A 19276-nucleotide genomic window follows, 5' to 3' on the forward strand; every position below is an offset into this window, starting at 1 on the left:
GTAATTTATTCTCCCTTGTAAATGAGGCAGCAACTGTACTAGAATCCCAGGGAACAGCAGGGGGTATATGCTACTTCTGCAAAAGGAGGCTGTGGATATAAACAAGTCCTAGAATGGAGAATAGGTAAAGTCCTCCTCACAGCCTTGCATGCCATGGGAAGAAGAAAGGGAGGAGAGCATGTACACTAGAAGTTACATCTAACTATACTGACATCCTTGCCCAGTAAATGTCTAGGAGATATAGGACCAGGCAAATGCTTTTGGTCACTTCATTCACTTTGGCCTTTGGTGTTCTCTTCTGTATTGTGTGTGCATGTGTTTGTGTGTGTGCGTGTGTGTGTTTCATTTTAGTGTGTTACTGTTTGCAAGCCTTTGCAATCCTCTTGCAATGAAAGAAATATGCATTCATTACAAGGATATGTAAAGAAAAATGAAGAAGCAATATGAAGACTTGGTCCTGATAAGTAAATCCTTTCCAGCGTTAGAAAGTAAGAAAAGGGGACTACCAGTGTTTACTCTGTGAATCTAGAAAATATTGGAGGAGTCTGTCTTCTCTATACTTTTTCCAGGAAAGCATGTATTGGGTGTGCACATGAGCATGGGCGTGCATTTGCATGTATGTGTGGTGGAAGAGTGGTAGGCATAGACACTGAGGTTGCTGAATATTGTATGAGCCTGAAAGAGACAATGTACATTTCCAAGGAACCAGAGCACACACTCCGTATGACATTGTCAGAGAATTAGAGCACGAGAAGTTTCTCTAAACATTAAAATGTGCTGCACATAACTTTATTCTTTCTTCCATCACCATTTTAGTCTCCTGTAGCTCTGGGTTAGTACTATGAACAAAAAGTTGTTATCGTGAAGTCCCAAAAATCTAGGCTATTTTATTCCCACTTAATGAAAGTTTCTGAACAATCCTTTAATTTCTGTGTAGAATTAAAAATGAATGTGCAGGTCATCCTGAGGTGCGATTGGGAAAGCAGAAATGTAGCCTCGAATTGTGAGGAACGTGACAAGTGAAGATTATGACTTTTTAGCGATGCTTTCTCAAATCCAACCCACCAGGATTCCCAGGGAGGAAGAGTGCATGGTTACTTAAGGAGATGAGAGCATTTTAAATGGAGCAATTTCATTTTAGCAAGGTCTGTAGGTAGCAGTCAGTTCACCAGAGTTCATTTCTGGTGGGGGTAGGGGTGGTAACACAGAGCCAGGGAGGTGTGAGTAGAGACCCTCACTTCTCAAAGTATCAAAGTGGTGGACTGCGGAATACTGACATCTACATCCCCTAGTTCTGACTAGAAATACTGTATGTGGGGACCAGGAGAAGACTGGGCCACTGAGAGCAATGCTGCTCTTTAAGAAGTTGGGAGTTCATCTTCTATCATTGTGTTTCACTAACCTTAAGCTCCAAAAGCAATGTATAATTCTGGGCACTTACTCCAGTCCTGATAAATGGGAGCTTACATCACTCAGTGATTCACAGGCAAGTCTGGGGAAACCTCGTCTTTGCATATGGCTTGTATTATTTCCAATGAGGCTAAAAGTATTGTCTCCCTGCAAAAGTACCATGAAAATAAATTTGGTAGATTGTAGAAAGCATTGATATCTTAGAAGCAGTTGCTGAGTTGCTGCAGCTTGGATACGAATCCACCAGGATCCATGCTGTCCTTACTGTGTGGTAAGGTCCAAAGAGCCCCCTGATGTGATAATCTCTTGAACTGGAAGTCCTGACAGAGTCCAGCAGGCTACAGATAATCGCCACAACTGTCAGTGCCTATTTGCCACCCGCTGTTTTGACTGCCATCAATGGAGAGTATCACTTTGATTCCTGAACTTTATGTGACTATTAATAAGGAGAAATAGCTTTACAGAGATTTAATTTTTAATTAAGCATGCCATTTTATTCAAAAGTTGTTACTATTACAGAGTATCTGTGCCTGAATAATTTAAGAAGAAAGAGGTTCATTTTAGCTTGTGGTTTGGAGCTTATAGCATCTGCTAAGGTTCTGGTGACACACTCATATTACAAAATCAACTATTTATATGCAAAGACAATCCACTGTACCTGAGAGGAAGCTAGAGACTAAAGATTTGCTTTGTGGCAACCTGCTCGCAGGAACTGTGGGAGGCCTTTGTGATAGCAGAGCCCCTATGATCTAATTACCCTTTAGAGGTCTCAACACTATTACCTTGAGACTCAGAGTTCACCCTGAATGTCTGAAGGCACAGAAGAGGCTTCAGGATGCAGAACACAGACATGACATTTCTAACAGGGCCTGACTCTGTGGTTATGGCACATCCAGCATTGTGCCAGGACTTGGGGAATCAAAATGAACTATATTCTTAGAAAGCAACTCAAAACTAGATGAAGAAGCAAACAGGAAGCCAACAGTTTTCAAGCACCAGAGGAAGAGTCCAGAAGTTCTCAGGCAGCATAAGAGATCCCCAAGTGAGTGACTGAGTCAGGAATCATGTCTAACAGTGCGTTACATAAGGAGATGTGAGGCTTCTGGGTAGCAATCAGGGGTAAGGATGCGAGGTAAGTGGATCAGGAGTTGAAAGACCTTCCGATGTTGCCACGAGGCCAAGTTGACTAGGAGCTAGAAAGCAAAGGTCATGATGTGGGTGATGTAAAGTTTCTCTGTGTCTTTTGATGGTAGCCTGAGTGGAGAATGAGAACATGGTACAGGGCTAGGGAAAGTGGGGAGCACAGTGCCATGGCATCATTGGCAGCCAGTGGGATATGGAGCCTTATGAAGACTGGAGAGATCATAAGTGTATATGTTAAAATGTAGCAAATACACTCCATGGAAATATAATACATTGCCTTACCACCTGTATTCCTTACCTCCTTTTTTTGGTTTGTTTGTTTGTTTGCTTTTATGGTTGTGGTTGTTTCTAGGAAAGTGATAGTTATGTAACTGATAACTGCCAAATGAGTGACTTTTCAAGAACTCATAAATGAGACATTTTGGTCATTTTACTCTCCCACGGGTAGTTATCTGAACCCATTCAATCACAATTTTTACATGTTTGAAGGAGAATCACCTCACTTTGTTGAACTGAAGTTTCCACTCAGATTTTTGGAAGATGCTAATTATGAAGCTCAGTACATTTGACCAAAATTGTTTTAGTCTCTCTACTTGACAGTATTATCCAATTTTGTTAAAAAAAAATCGTTGACAGACATGAATCTTTCCCCCAAAGTATACTTAATTAATTCAGTTGGCTTTTAACTTTAAGCACATCTGAAAGGCTTATTTACTCTGGGATATTCAAAAGTGGATGAGGACATGTTGGGATTAAGAGGCAGAGGCATAAGGCATCTGTATAAATATATCCAACACATTGCTTCTATTGACAGAGAAAACCCATCATTTATTAAACACGAGCCATGTCTGGGTTACTCAGCAACTGTCATGGTTTGAATTTGAAATTTCCCCTACAGGTCCATGTCTTTTTCTTCCCTGAAACTGGTGATAGCTTTTGGAGAGACATTAAAACCCAAGACCCAGGTTCTAGCTGGAAGAAGAGTCTTACCATAGGAGAGTGATTGAAATTCCAAATGCTCTCTGCTTCCTGGTTTACCACAAATGTGAGTTGTCTCTGCTGCACACTCCTGCAGCCATGCCTTCTCTTGCCACAAGGGGCTAAATTCTAAACATAGTTCAAATAAATGTTTCCTTTTGTAAATTGTTCCTTGTGCATATTTTCATCACAACATTAAAACATATATAAAACAGTTCCCTTGGTATGTGACCTTCATTTCGCTTCCACCAGTGGCCCATGCCATAGTTCCTTCTGAGCTTGTGGGTAAACCCCAAGACAGACAGAGGCTGGTGTGAGTTATTACCTCATGGTTTCTGGGTTTATCCAGTTCTGACTTAATCTCAATGGCCACACCATTTCACACACTGCTCCCTCTTGAGAAAAAGAACTCAATCACTTCTTTTGGTTATGGCATTAATTATACTTTCCAGGAACAAAAGGAGAAATCCAAAAGGGAGGCATATGCTATATCACGCCTCGGAGAGTCCAGTGGCATCCTGTGAGTTGATTTGAGATATGATAGGTGCTGCTGTGTAGGGAGGAGGCTACCTCAGAGTTCTTTGGAGGAGTAATAGGTGTGAGTGTGGCAAAAGCTTTTAGAGGGGAGTTGGATGGTACAGCATCTGACAATTAACTATAACAATAGCAGGGCTTGCCTGATAACTGTCCATGTAAAAACACTGACTATGTTAATACCTTATTAGAACCTGTTGGATACTCTTCCTGAGACCATCAGCTCTGGGATTTTGATTTTCATGAGCCTGTTGGTTTCATCTGAACTCCTTCTATGCCTTCTCTGACAAAGAGAATGGTGGTTATTTATGAGTGGTTACTGTGTGGACCCTGTGGCCACTGTTTCATTTTTGCCTCATTCGATCAATTTCTCCCTTGTCATGTGACGTTTATACTATTGTCACCACCCCAGGGACACAGAAACCTAAAGAAAAGGCAAAATATGCTTAAGATAGATAATAAATTTTTAAAAATTGTCCTGTCCTCAGTTCTATTGATCAAAAGCAAATTCTTAAAACATCTATACCTTTTTACCATATAATATATATATATATACGTATATATATCACATATATAGGTATATGCATATATATACATACATATACAAGCAACTTGACCTTTCCAATTATTTGTTCATTTCGCTGACCATAAGCCAAATCATAGAACTAACTCATATCTCAGGACTCCTGAAGCCCAAGATGGTGGCTGCCACATAGAATTGGCAGGAAGATAAATGAAAGGATAAAGGGAAGAGAAAAAAAGGCAAGGAGGGCTTATTGTTAATATTTAATGCTCCATAATTCTGGTTTTTCTGCAAGCGAATACAAAAATTGCTTCATGCTTAGTGTTTGTTAACCTGCATTCTAACTTAATAGCATACGGTGAGTTTCTTTCATGTCATTACTGTTCTGTAAAATTGACTCCCATGTTAAGCAAATAGTTTATGTAGTCCTCATTCTTCTTCTCAGTGGAAAACAGACCTTTTATTGAGGGAAAATATAAAAATGTATTACCTTGAGATTCTATCATGAGCTGCATAAGCTCTAAGAATTTTATTTCTACCTGAACTTGACACACACACACACACACACACACACACACACACACACACACACACAAAACCATTCTAAAGGAAGGATTACATAGTTATAAGGAAAAGATTGAAAATGTTCTTGCCAATTTTCTCTCATTTCAAAGCCACAGCAATTGATGAAATGGAGTTATGAACCCTACAACAGCGTAAGGGGAACTATTGAACTCAATTTATGCTGTCAGCACTTATAGAATATTTTTGTTTTGTTTTCCAAGTCTAAAGCACCTCGTGGCAATGAGCACATATTTCAGCACGCACAGATGTGGTTTAACCACTGATTTGGAAGCCGAATCTCTTGCAACCTTGCTTTCAGTACACAGCATTTGCCATTTAATCCCAGCATGCCTAGGTCCGGAGCGTCCAGCAGCATTCGGACATCTGTTGAGGACACATGGGACCTGTTCTGAACCAACCTTCAGCCTTGCTTCTGGTGGTGGAACCGAGACTGGCCTGACATAACCAAGGGAGGTAGAGGGATGGATGAGGGCAATGATGGCTTGTTCCCGTTGGCCTTATGCCAAATCTCGCCATTCTTTCACCTCTGCAGGTAGACTTGACTCATCCCAACCTAACTAACATTCTAGTTTCATTTTTTTCTTGCTATAACCAAAGTACCTGGTGCTTTACAAAGAAAAGAAGTCAATTTAACTCACAACATTCAAAGTCTAAGATCAGGCCACCTGTTGCCTGCTAATTAGGGTCAAATTCTACCATTGTCTGGATAGCGTTCTGGGCTTGGTACAAAATGGTGGACTCCCTTTACTAGCAGGGCTTCTCCCCTGATCTTGTCTGGGAAGCTCAAACCCCCACCCCTCAACACCTCTACCTGCAGAAAGTCATATAGACACGGTTAAGACTACAGGCTCAACTTTCTTTTTCCTGGTAAGAACCTGGGATTCCCAAAATGCTTCCCTATGCTAATGAAGCCTTCATTCAGCCAATGACTTCTGTCCACTCTGGATATTCCTATTTCCTTACCCCAAAGCTATATAACCTGTGAATCACCCCAAGTAAAGTTGATCTGGTTCTCTACAGCTGGTCCTGTATCATAATTACCAGTCATACTCACAGGGCTTCTGAACCATCCTATTCTTTGTTTCTACTCAATTTGCCCTTGTGGACTGATTTCAGCCGACTCTTCTTGGGAAGAGAGGGAGCCACAGCCACCCATGTGCCTGGCCTCTGGTGAGATCCTCCTGAGCCACATCACAAAATGGTTGAGGCATGGAAAGGGAACTAGTCTAGAATAGTCTATCTTGTATAGTTTAGAATAGTCTATCATCCAAAAATACACCATGACTCACCCCAATCCATCTCCAAATGGACCCCATCTCTTAAAGATTGTACAACCTCTCACATTGTTACCTAGATAACCAAATATTCAGTATAAAAATCCCAAGAAGAGGCTTATTTAAACCATATTGAGCCATGGGACTGGCTTTATTTTTTAGCTGTCTGTGGAAGCTTTTGACATACTTCGGCCTCATTTTTAGAGTTCTGAGAAAGGGTGCTGAGGGGGCTGTGTCTCTGACTGATTATGCAGTTCACATACAAACATCCAGGGATATGGGGTTAAAGAGATTTGGAAACCTAGCAACATAGCCCCACTAAGCCTTGGATTGCCTCTGCAAAACAAGAAAAATAAATACACTTTTACAACAAAGCTGTGAGAATTAAGTGAGAAAAATAAGTGCAGAGTGAACATTGTAATATTAGTCATGTACTAAGGTCTTCTTTATTTATTTAATCAATAATGTGTATTAAGTATTGACTTTATGCCAAACACTGAGATTCCAATGAGGAGACAAGCAGAAATGAGTCTTTCCTACAAGGAGATTATATTCCAGTAAATTTAGTAAGTGCTAATGAGATTTACTGTTATCATATGTTTCATCAGTTAGTGCAATTCGGAACATACCAACAGTCGAAGGTTTAAATTCATAAACCTTTATTATCTGCATTTGAATGAACTAGGAATTTTGGACAGTCAGACTGAATGGTTGTGGTTCAGGGCCACTAGTGATATGTCCTGGGCTTATAGCTCTCTGAATTCTTAACTAAAGCTGGAGGACCTGCTTTAAAATGGTGCCACATGTCTCACCATAGGGTCTTCTCATTGATGCCCAAGTCAACTCACAGCATGACAGCCAACTTACCCCAGAATGAGAGTTCCACAAAAGACACCCATATCTTGTCACTTGTCCCACAGTTTATTTTTAAGAAGTAGAGTAAGAATTCTAAGCACATTTGATAGGAGGAACATTGGCCTTCACCTTTTAGAGTTCAAAATTTGGAAGAATTTGTGACAATTATTTAAGTTAAGATGAAGAATTGAGAGAAGAAATTAGGGTGGTTGGTGGGTGCCAGACTCACAGATATTGATCAGTGCTTTCTAAAGCGGTTGGGGTGGTTCCCTGCTAGAGGCCACAAGAGCTAGCATGCTGACTCTGTAGAAGTTCATGCATGGCTATGAGCATGTGAAGAAAATATATTGGGATAATGAAAGGGTCCTTTATCTGAGTTTGTTCTGTTACGAATAGTCCAACAAATATTGAGACCCATTTTCTAAAAAGTTCCTGACTTCCTTTACATTTTTGTTTCTCTTAAGATCCATAAGTAGAGCTTTGATTTTGCTGAGATCTCGAACACTGAACTCAAGTTCCTTAAGTCTTTAAAGAAGGCTTTTAGTAGAGAAACTTGTTAGCATTCATAAAGTAAGAACGCAGTGTGGAAGCACATAGCACAATGTTCTTGATTTTCTTAGAAATGTGGCAAACTTGAGCCCTCCAGCCCTCCCTCTTATGCTGTAGTTCACTTTGCCATATGATGATCACACAGAAAAGAAATGAAGACTCCCTTTGATTTGCCTTCTTTTGTTGATTTATTCTTTCTAGAATGGTATCTAAATGGCTTGGGATCCTTCAGCAAAGTGAAAATCCCCATGAATCACATATAACTCTGATGATATGCAGCGTAGGGCATCTGCAGAGCAGTATGGCTGTGTCTGATGTAAGCACATGTTTGCTTTTGGCAGCCACTACCTTGAGTAGAGGTTAACCAGTTTCTCTCTTAACTGGGATTGAAGAGTGGATGTAGTGAAAGATTTCCATTGACAAAGCATCTCAGAAGCCACATGTAGCCCTCTAGATCATCACAGATATTTTTAAAAGTGTATTTACCTTATTGCTAATGGACTATGATTAGATTAATGCCCTGAAGAAGGGCCAGCATCTCCTGTTTCCCTTTAAGGCCCTGTTACCCACTGGCAATATAAGGAAGATGTTTTGTATGTCCATTGGTAGCTCCAAGTGTTTCTGCCCAAAGGGTCTTCTCAGCATGGTCCTTTCTCTTTTCTGTCTTCATTTTTAACCACTCTTCCTTCCCTTTCTGTTCAGTCATGCTCCTTCTTGTGTCCTTCATGGGTCTTTTATTTCCAACTTTATAGGGCTTCTGTAATGCTCTTTATATTCTTACCCTAAGTCCCAGCTTCACATAAATTACAACCAAGGCTCCCCATGGTCATGTAGATCTTCTTTTCACACATTGTCTAATGCTATTTGAACACATATCAATCTGTGTTCTGGTGGGTCTGTCAATGATATAACAGAATTATCTGGGAAGAGAATCCTAATTCAGGTAGAGCCTAGATCAGATTGTGGGCACGCATGTTGGGATTATCTTGCCTGTTAACTGATGTAAAAAGGCCTGTCTTAGAGTGGACAGTGTCATTCTCTATGTAGTGATCTTGAACTATATAAGAAAGCTAGCTGAGCATAACTAAACCTTCTAGCCAGACAGCAAGCGACACCCTCTATGGTTCTTGCTACCCTTCTCTGGCTATGAAATGAATTCTTCAGTCTGAAGAGATGGTGTGTACAATAGCAAGCAGGCATACAGTGCTTTGGGTTCCTGCTTTGACTTTTCCTCAATGATGGGCCGCAGCCTACATTGTAAGATGAAACAAGCCCTTTATTCCCTCAGTTGACCTTTTGGTGCAGTATATTACCACAACGGAGATGAAACTTGGACAACTTGTGTAAATGAATTTCCCTTCTACCTTATTGACATGTGGAAAGTGAAGACTGACTGTTGTTAATCATGCTGATTCCTCTGTATTTTGCTCAGGATCTGAGATGTTACAGGTGCTTTGCTGAAATTTATGGAGTAAAGGTGTTGGGACACTAATATATGCCTTCCATCATTTCTGTTTTTCAGTTGAGTGAACTTGGGGCCGTGACTTAACTTTTCCATAGTTAAATCTGTCCTCTGTCAGATGGAGGCTAAAATGCAGGCTGCCCTCATGAGGTAGCCATGAAGATTAAGTGAGGTAATTAATGTAAAAACTGACACTTAACACAGAGCCAGGCATGCAGAGGGAAATAAATGTTTGAACGCTCACATTAATCTTCAGCTATCACATAATCCCTTTTAAAAGCACAGTGGATTTCCTCTACTTAAAAGCCAATATAATGTTTAGTTCAGTCTGTACTAATGGATTTCCATTTTTACATAAAGAGAAATGGAGAAAGAGAAGGGTTTAGATTCTTGGCCAAGGCCAGTGGTTGTCTAAAGTCCATAGTTCATTTTGGCAAAGTCAGTGTTACCTTCTTAAATGTGGAAATCTGTGGACATTAAGGAAGAAGGATTGCATAAACTTGAGGAGAGCCTGGGTTACTTAGCAAAACAGCAAACAAACCAATAACATGCTTAACATTAAAAGCCTAGTCAACTTTTCTTTGTCTCCTTGACTTTCCCCTTCATAGCCCCTTCACCTTTGTTGTTGTTGTTGTTTGTTTGTTTGTTTGTTTTTGTTTTTTTGGGGTTTTTTTTGGATGAGATGTTTCTCTTGCTGTATTGTTATGCTTCAGAAAAATGAAGCACTAAGAACCCTTTTCCCAAATAACTGAATTTGGGTGTGTTGCCAAGAGGGCACAATTCTATGATCTGCTCTTTAGTTTGCATTTATTACCAATATACCACATGCCATAGGGAGTGTTCATGGCAGGGCAAGCAGGAGACTTTTAAGTGCTGGTCTTGGGCTGGTTGTGTTTCCATTGGTATTTGGCAGTGGTGAGTGACAGCAGTCGATGGTTAGGAACAACAGAGTAAGCAGACACTCATGGGGTTAGAGTCCTTGTCCAGATCTCAGGCACCAGGACCCTCAGCTCTTAGAGCTGGTACACAACCCTAGGATGTTATGACCTCTTAGCCCTTGCTTGCAGCTGTTGTACTTTCAGGTTGGCTGAAGCATTAGATTCCTCAGCACTTAACAGTAACCAGTGTTCCAGTTTCTGGTTCATTGTTTGGGATCTTGGCCCTAATACTTGACAGCTCTCTGGAACCCTTCCAGAGACCAGGGCCTTCTGTGTCTCCTCTCTAGCTCTTTATATAGCCTTTATCCCTCTCAAGTCTAAGCTTTCAGCCTCTGTACTTCTACAATACTTCCTCCTTCCTTAAACTATTCAGTTGTTTCATAAACTCTCAAAGGCCTGGCTGCCTAGCCTTTAGAAGCCTTGTTGAGTGACTGCTCAACTGTCCCTGCCACTACCTGTGCCCTCACAGCACCTCTGTGTTATTCACTGCTTCTGTGTGTTTCCTACTCAGGGTACACTTCCAAAAGCAGGAGAGAAAGGACCACAGGAGAGAAACCTTTCATTGAGCCTCATATTGTAACACCAGAAGAAGAGTTTCCAATCTGATTTACTGAAGAAGCTTGATCAGTTCACTATGTAGCCTAAGAGTATTTGGACCATTCACAGCCAATTGTTTTGAACCCAATATATCAATCGCATCTTTGTCTCTTAGCACCAATCACAGCCATTGATGGTGGTATGCAGGCCAATCACAGCCTTGCTTCTTGAGCCCCAGTCCTAACAGTCGTTCTGCTAGGCTATCAGGAGACATGTCGTTCCTCTGACAAAGGTGGAAAGGGTTGAAGTAATGTAGAGTTCACCAAGGCCTGTGATAATTAAAACTCCAGAGATGCGAACTGTTGTGATGAGCTCCTGTATGGTTATGCTTGCAGCATCTAGGGCAATTGGGTGTGTTCTTCATGTCATTTTTCCTTTTTAATTTGAGAATTTCATACATGATTACAAAGCATTTTGAACAATCTACTCCCCACTCCTTCCTCTAGAAACTCCTCCTAAGTACTTCCCTCTGGATCTTCCTCCCAACATCATGTGCTCCATTCTTAAAATCACTGAATCCAGCAGGGACTACGGGGCATATGCATAGATCTAGGGCCAACCACTGGAGCATGAGCATCCTACCCAAAGCCACATTCCTATAAAACAGTGACTCTCTCTGTCACCCAGAGACTATCCACTGTCAGTAGCTCCTGAGATAAGGTTGGGGCTTCATGAACCCCATCCCTATCCATGTTGAACTGCTAGCTAGCTTGATCCTATACAGGGACGTATGCAGCCACAACCATTATATACTCAGGTGTACAATGGACCTGTTGTATCCACAAAATAATCTTTTACCAGAGTCCTTTACAAGCTCTGGTTATCTTGGTCTTTCCAGCTCCTCTTGGAAGATGATTCCCTAAACTGTTGGGAGATATTGTGATATAGATGTCTCTTTCAGTGCTTATCCTTCTATAGTCTCTTATTCTCTGTAGTTTGAATGATTGTGGATGTATATAGTGCCATCTACAACAACAACAACAACAACAACAACAACAACAACAACAACAACAAAATACCTCTGATGAGGTTGAAATCTACACTAATCTCGTGGTGCAGGGAAGCCAGATCCCCCACATTGTTCTCTTAAGTCATCCATAGCCTGGTCGTGATGGCTGCTGTTACCATGAAGGCAATCTGGCTCACAGTCTCTTTGCTGTAGCGAAGAGGATAGCAAGAATAGAAAGCCAGGATGGCAAGGGAGATCCCAATAGCTCTTCATTGAAGGAATGCTTGCAGTATAAACTTACACAACACATCATTGACAAAAATAATGATTTTTAACAGATTTCAAGAGTGGTTTAACAATGTCCCCAGTGCCTAGTGGGAGGTCTTTCTCGTGTTTCCAGAGACAAGATCCTAGAAGAGAAAGACAGTGTCAACATGGAGATTGTCTAGTCTGGGTACCACATACTCCATACAGTGTTTGGGGAGGTCAGACTACATCCAGAACTTATTTACTAATAGAGAGGGTTGCTTGCCTTCTATCTCTTCAGATAATCCTGTCTCAATAATTTACCATGTGATTGGGGCCAGTGTGAACCATAGCCTGGCTAAGAACCATCAGTTCATGGTCATTCAGATTCTTGATTTGATTTCTTTATTAAGTTTTAGGAACTTAATAAGAAGGTATTTCTTTATTTTTAGACTTTCCTAGTAAGCTTGACATTTCTATCTTGGTCTTCAGTGCTGAAGACAATAATGGTGAGAAATAATTCACATCTATCATATGTATCAGCTACATTGTGAAATAAACAATAAGCGATAAAGTGTGTGATGATTTCAAAAGATACTATTAGGTTTGGGGATCTATAGAAGTAAGATGCATGGTTTATAACATTTACATTAAATTTTATTAATCTCCATTTATAGACAGAGAAATTGAAGGTCAGATACATGAAATGACTTTCTTAAGGTTACTCAAGCTGTAAGTGGCTGTGGTGGTTTGAATATGCTTGGTCCATGGAGAGTGGCACTATTAGGAGGTGTGGCCTTGTTGGAATAGGTGTGATCTTGTTGGAGGAAGTTCATCACTGTGGTGGTGGGCTTCGAGGTCCCCTGTTCAAGCTCCTTCCAGTGTGGGTGAGACCCTTCTCCTGGCTGCCTATGGGAGACAGTCACCTTCTGGCTGCCTTTGGATCCAGATGAATAACTCTCAGCTCCTTCGCCAGCACCATCTGTAACAGAACACTGCCATGCTTCTTGCTATAATGATAATGGACTGAACCTTTGAAACTGTAAGCCAGTCCCAATTATATGTTGTTCTTTAAAAACCTAACTAAGACAGTGACTGCTATGAAGTTTTTACCCTGTGTATCAGACACTGAAACTTTAGCCCCTTTACAAGTCACATTGTTTCTATGAGGTGTTGTCTTCATTTACCCTTCAATCTTTTTCTCTTAGCTTCTTTGGTCCTCATACTCAGAAACCAATCTCTCTACATAGCTCTCATTGGACCTACCCCTGTCCTTAGAGAACTAAGATTATATTAAGTATTGCTGGGCATAGGTAATACTACCTTACTATCAAATCTAAAGTCTTTCACAGCTGTTGGTGCTGAGCACATCAGAGAATGGAGTGGGATAGAGGCAGAGAAAAGTGAGGTGACAGGGTGGGTGGGAAGGGTAAAGAGACAGAGGATGTCAGAAGAAACCTATCAGATACAAAATGATGTCCATAGACATGTAAACATTTCTTCTACGGGACACTTTTATAATGAGGCATTAGCCTCCATATTCAGGACCCTTAAGTATTCTCCCTGAGAACACATACATAGTCTTACATCGTAATGGACTAAGTCCCCAAAGGACTGAATGGTAGCAAAGGAAGTGGCATACTAGAAGAGTGATTGACACTAAAATGTGTGTGGTTGTTTTAATGCCTCTGCTGAATGAGCTGACCAAGGCTTTGGGGACCATCAGTGATGGAGCTCTGAGCAATAAAGTGTGTGCTGATTTCAAAAGATAGTGTTAGATTTCATGATCTATAGAGCTGTGAGCCATCTTCACTAAGTGTAAACCAAAAACTGACTCAACTGGCTATTGTCATTTACTGTTAGTAAAAGGGATGTCTTTTTCTAACCACAAGACGATCCGGAGCTCGGGGAGAAGTATGGACTGCTTTTGTGTTAGACGGTGTCTCCAGTGACACAGACAGAAGATAAAGATAATCTGTTCATCTCAGCCTGGTTACACCGATGGGCATTTGGTAATGGCCCAAAGAACTCAGTCTACTGTTTCCCTAGGAGCATCCTGGTGAGGATCCTACACCTACAGAACCTTAGAACCTTAGAACCTTAGAGAACCTAGTTCTCTAAGGATCCTGAGCACCCTACAGACAATACTGAACCTTTATGCCCAGGAACTATTAGTTCTGGATGCTGATGCTCTAACAGCCTAGACTTGACCTCTTTGACCTCGCAATGCTCCTCTTAGACCTCCTCAGTAAATTATATCACATGTACAGGGAAATGGAGAGTGCTCTTAAGCTGGGTAAGGACTGAGATAACGTTAAATCTCCTGATAATAAGGAAAGTCAGTTATCAGGTCTCAATTAGAAGTGCATGGAGTGGGGAGGAGGAGGAGGAGGAGGAGGAAGGGGAGATGAGGATGGTGATGATGGTGATGACGATGATGGTGCTGGATATTTCTAGTATGATTTCTGCTTTCTAATATACTTTAGTCTCTCGCAGCAGAGAGAAATTTATGGCCAAAGTTATTCCCTTCTTGTTGTAATAAGAAGGCAGTATAAGTTTTGATAGATTTTATGTAGCTCTTTCACATTTATTTAATAAGGATGAAAACTGTTTCTGAAATTCATGTTTTGTCTTTTTTATTATTTATGTGTGCCATACATTGTCTATTTGCAGTCCCCCCACCTCCTTTTTATTCTCCCAGATATTCCTTCTATTCTCTGATGACTTGATGGCTTTTTATTCTATCTGTCTTTCTCTTTTCTGCTTCTCTGGTGATGGACCTTTTCCTTATCTCTCATCCTGCTCTTTCTGAGGAGATCACTCAGGTAGACTCACAGTGAACTTTTAAAATGCCACAGTAGGGGCAAGAAAGGTAACACTCAGTTAGACCATTATGATAAAAAACACAAAGAAAAATTGCCATCAATGCCTTCGTGATCTCTTATTCATTCCTTTGTATGCACAAATAAGAATTCTTAAAAAAATAAGCTACCATCTTCTTCAAGAAGCCCCATTACTCTTTATATGATATAACATATAAATGTGAACCTTAACAAAGTCAGCAATGGGGGCTGGGACAGTTCAGGAGCAGAGTATTAGCCAAGGCCCTTGGGATCAAATTCCAGTACCAAAAAAATTAAACAAGACAACACCACAAAAGTTGGCCTTAATAGAGTAAATAGGTACTCTATATCCATAACATTGGAATTATTCTAAGCAAGATGGTCCTTCTTTCCAGTCTGGCAAGATGTGAGGCAGATGCCTAGAAAGGCCAGTACAACCAAAGTTACGTGATTCATTTTCACAACGCCCGCTTCATGCTAATTCCCTGCTCACTCACACATATTTCCATCGTATGCTACACTGGGTGCAGACAAAGCAGCACCCAGCTTCTTCTGCAATCAAATGCCTCCTAGCAAGTGGAGGAGCTGCTGTGGCTTGTGTTTAAACTGGGTTATGAACGGATACATGGCCAGAGGCCATTTCGCAATGCTCTTCCATGTCTGCAGAAAGAATAAATCTAAATTGAATAAATGTAAACAAAATCATCCTGGTAGCCTCGAGGCCAATCTCAGCACAGTATTATCTCCAAGGGACATAACTCAGACTCAAAGGAGCTTTGAAAAGTAATACATTCGGAGAAGTTCATTGGAGGAGGCAGAAGCAGAGGGAAAAGCTAGCATAAGAGTGAACCACAGTACTCAGCCCCTTTCCAAGAGGTTGAGTTGCTAAATTCAACTCATCACTAACATGAGTTCCACCCAATGCAAGCATTCTGTTTGCGATTTCTTAAACTCAGTGCTGCATATCCAGATGGCGAACAAAGCTATCTGGCCCAGTAAGATGGAGACAACGTCAAGGAGGAAGGCTGGCCTCAGTGGACTTGGCAGTTGCTTGTTATACGAGAGTAGAATCTCCAGAATGGTGTTTTCTGCCATGTATCAACCAAATCATCCAACCAGAAGCACATTTTATGGGTACCACACTCTTTCACTTTATAATAAGAAATTTCATTTTGGGAAAAGGATAAGTTTCAAAGTCAGGGAAATAGCAGTTTCCCTTATTCTGTCTTCTTCCCTTTAAAGCAATGATTTTATCACACATTTAAAAATACCTTATACAATATCAAAATGTGAGTTGGAAATTAAGATAATGGAACATGTTTCTCTCTTCCATAAGGAAGAGCCAGGTCTGTGTTAGGCATTCTGTACTTACATATAGCTGCATGGCACTCAAATGATACACTTCTTTTCCTTCAAGGTTTAGATTTGTACATCAACAAAATAAAATGACATATCATCATTGGCTTACTATAATGCGATTATACTATGTTTAATTTTAAATTTAATTTAAAATTATTATTATTATTATTATTATTATTATTATTATCATTATCATTATTATTATTATTGGGGTATGTGTGTATGTGGGAGTCCCAGCACAACCTCAGATGTGGACCCTTGCTTTTCTCCTGGTTCTAAACAGGGTCTCCTGTCCACTATTGTGTACTCCAGGATACCTGACACTTGAACTTCCAGGGATCCTCCCATGCCTGCCTCCTATCCTGCCCTAGGAGAGCTGGGGCTTCAGATGCATGGAACCGCACCCAGCTTTACATGTGTTCTGTTAATGAAACTCAGTCCCTCACGGTTATACAAGTGCTGAACCCACTGAGCCATCTTCACAGCCCTAAAATAGTGTTCTTTTATTCAGTACTGAAGATTGAATCAAGGGCCTCCTGCATATGAGACAAAATGTATCTCTTAAAAGAGACAAAAGAAAAAAGGAAAAGAAGCAGGGGTATCTTTCTCAGCATTTAGGCTGTTGTTTTATTTTAAAGGCAGTTTTAGGATCAACATCCATCCACATCTGTAATTCAGGTACATCATGTTGGCTGGACGATAAGCAGGTTGAAGGGGCCATGTTATAATGTGCAATCAGTGTAAGAAATAGATGCATGACCCACTCTAGAAGGCTATCAGGTTGGAGGTCTCTGTAGTCCAGTCAGCCTGACAGGTTTCTAAGTTATATAGAAGACTGCTGGTGTGAGGCCATGATCGCTAATTAAAGGAGCTGAGGTAGAAATGGAGAAAGAGCAGGAAGGAGGAGGAGACTGAATACTGAGACCAGCAGTCAGGAGGATCCCTGAGTATGCAAAGGGAGTGTGAGGTGCAGTCCAGAGACGCAGATCTAGGCCTTGTCAAGACTTGCTGGTTGGCATCCTTTATCTTTGCTCCAGGTAATGCAAAAATAGATGGGAGGAGCATGAGGAGTTCAGCATCTCTCCACACCACGATGGTACAGCAGAAGCGTCAGCTATGCGCGAACATACGCCGAGTGTCAGCTGAGCACGTGACTGTCCAGCAAATTCATTTTCCAGTCCTCCTTGTAGCTGAAGGGAACCATCACAGTTTTCTGTAAGAAATCTGGTGTGTGCAAGTTCTAGAAACTGCCCTGAAGAAGGGAAGTTGTGATCTTTTACTGTCTTTGGATTATAGGTATAAAAGCTGGAATGGAGCAGTCATCTTGCACCAGACAGTCAAGGCTTTCTGTTGACAATAAAATTTAACATGGAAATATCTATCTCTGAGCTGCATATATTTTTGAAAGGAAAATACATGTTTTCTTGACTTACTATATTTATTTTTCTGCTTTAAAAATACTTTTAAAGCTGTTATAGGTTCATTGCAAAATGTAGAAAGTATGGATAGTCTAATATCCCCCATTTCCACACAATCTAGATTTCCTTATTTCAATATCTTTCAACAGAATTGTTTGGTCTTTTCCACAGTGCAGCACATCATTATCACTTAAGCCCACAGTTTACACTAGACTTTGTTCTTGGTTCAGAACATTTTATGGCTTTGGACAAACATATCATCTCTTATAGCATCAAAATATCTTCAGGGTCCTACAGACCCTCAGGGCTCTGCCTATGCATCCTTTCCTATCCCTAACTCACGGTAACTTCCAATATCTTGTCATCATAATTTTGCCTTTTTTTTCACGATAGTACCCAGTTGGAGTCATACAGTACACAGTCTTTTCCTGTTGGCTTATTTCATTGCATCATATGCCATTAGGTTTCCCTTACCTCCCTTATGATTGATAGTTTGTATTCCATTAACTAGCTGTACAGAATTTACCAATTGACCTGCTGCTGGGCATCTTGTTTGTGTCTATGTTTGGGAAATTTTGAAGAAAGCCACATTCAGTATGGCTTGGGGAAATACTGGGTAGCGTGATGGCTGGATCGGAATGTAAGAGCATAATTAGTTCTGTAAGAAGCTGTCCAACTATCTTCTGAGTGGCTGCAGTATTTCATATCCCCACAAGCAGTGAATAAGAGTTCCCATTGCTCTACACTTTTGCCAGCATTTGGTGTTGTCAGAGTCCTGGATTTGGGCCATTCTTTGGCAAATATTTTTTTCACCAGTTTGTGGTTTGTCTTTATATTCTCTTGGCAGTGATTTTTTGCAGAGTAAAGAAAATAGTGAAGTCAACCTCATTCACTCTTCTGTCCTGGACCATTCTTATCTGTCTCTCTCATTCAAAGGAGGGGGGCATTACCTTTGTCAATATCGCTTCTGTTACTGTACTGAAGAGTAGTGTTCATTTTCACTTTGTTCAACTTCTTCCACATTTGTAGGTTGGGAATAGTAACTTCTAGATTTCTTACACTGACAGATGTAGTCAGGAGTCCAGTACATTTCCCTTTGTTATTTGGATTCCAGTTATTTTCAGTTTTCAGTTACCATCAGTCATTAGGAAATGATACAGGTAGAGAAAAGAACATTGTATCATGATCAATGGGGAGGGGAGAGAGAAAGAGACAGACAGAGGCAGGGACAGAAAGAAGCGAAAACAGGAGTCTGTTGTTTTTAGATATGTGATCACAACATTCCTTACTATTTAATTTTTTCCATTTTCAAAAGGTAGGTGTGTGTGTGTGTGTGTGTGTGTGTGTGTGTGTGTGTGTGTGTGTGTGTGATTGCTAATCTTAATTATCAACTGTATAGGACCAAGAATCACCATAGCAGCAATTCTCTGAGCATGTTTGTGAGGGGTTATCTAGATTGTATTAACTGAGGTGGGAAGACTAACCCTAAATTAACTGAGACAATTCCATAGACTGGAATTCCAGACTGAATAAAAGGGGGAAAGCAAAGTAAGTACAGGTATTCACCTCTTCCTGCTTCCTGACTGTGTGTGCAACATTACCAGCTGCCTCGT

This window comes from Rattus norvegicus, chromosome 1, assembly GCF_021556685.1.
Source record: "Rattus norvegicus strain SHRSP/BbbUtx chromosome 1, alternate assembly SHRSP_T2T, whole genome shotgun sequence".
Lineage (NCBI taxonomy): Eukaryota > Metazoa > Chordata > Mammalia > Rodentia > Muridae > Rattus > Rattus norvegicus.